Genomic DNA, 1156 nt, shown 5'->3' with positions numbered 1-1156 from the left:
ACAGCCCTCATTCCTCATTTAGCAGAGGAGGCACATCCTCTCTGGCCTGTCTCTTCTGACCTATGTAGAACTCCTTCTTGTTTTTAACATCCCTTTGCAAGTTTAGTTCCATCTGTGTCTTGACTCTCCTAATCCCATCCCTGCAAGTCTGGGCAGCACCCCTGTATTCTTCCCAGGTGACACATCCTTGCTGCAACTGCCTGTACTTGCCCTTCTTTTCCCCTCAGTTTGACCAGCAGGTCCTTGGCAAGCCAGGTTGTCTTCTGCCTTCCCTGTCTGCTTTATTCTGAGGGATGGAGGGCACTTGTGTTCTCAGAAAGGCATCCTTAAAGAGTAGCCAGCTTTGTTTCACTCCTTTGTCTCTAAGGTCTTCCCTGGAGATCTCATCCAACAATTCCTTAAGCAGCCTGAAATTTAGTCTCCTGAAGTTCAGGGTCCTGACTCGACTCTGCCAGGCTCTTGAGATCACAGATTAAACCAGGGCATGGTTGCTGCAGCCCCAGCTGACCCCAGTCTTTATATCCTTAAAAATCTCCTCCACATTGGTTAGCACCAAGTCCAGCAACTGTTCACTTCTAGACAGCCTGCCCAATACTTGAACCAGAAAGTTATTGTCAGTGGACTCCAGGATCACTGACAGCTCACAATGTTTTCATGCCAGCAGATATCCCCCATCCTGAAGAAGGAAGGCCTCCTCTTGATGGGGTGGCCTGCAGAAGACCTCGACCACCAGCTGTCCTTCATTGGTCTTGCCCCTAATTTTAATCCACAGGCTCTGCACCTGTTCCTGACTGTTTCTCAGAGAGAGTTCCTGGCAGTCTATCCTCTTCTTAACATAGAAGGCAACTCCCCTACTCTTCCTACCTTGCCTGTCCTTTCTAAAAAAGTTATTTCAGACTTTCCAGCAAATCTGTTGAAATGCTTCAGACACAATGTCTAAGGTAATTCTTTTAAATTAAGCAAAGCATCCTCACAAATCAGTGCAGTAGTAGCCTTGCTCAAATACCACTAAAACCTTTGCAAGTTTTTCATTCTCTTTGTGAGGTTTTTTTCAGCCTCTATCTACTCTCATCCAGATAATGAGAAAATACACATGAGCTTCAGATTGTTCCCTGACTTTCTAAAAGGATGGGACTAGGATTAAAAAAAAAAAAAA

Source organism: Meleagris gallopavo, chromosome 2, assembly GCF_000146605.3.
Source record: "Meleagris gallopavo isolate NT-WF06-2002-E0010 breed Aviagen turkey brand Nicholas breeding stock chromosome 2, Turkey_5.1, whole genome shotgun sequence".
Lineage (NCBI taxonomy): Eukaryota > Metazoa > Chordata > Aves > Galliformes > Phasianidae > Meleagris > Meleagris gallopavo.
The sequence above is the reverse complement of the archived record's forward strand: the minus strand, read 5'-3'. Positions refer to the sequence as shown.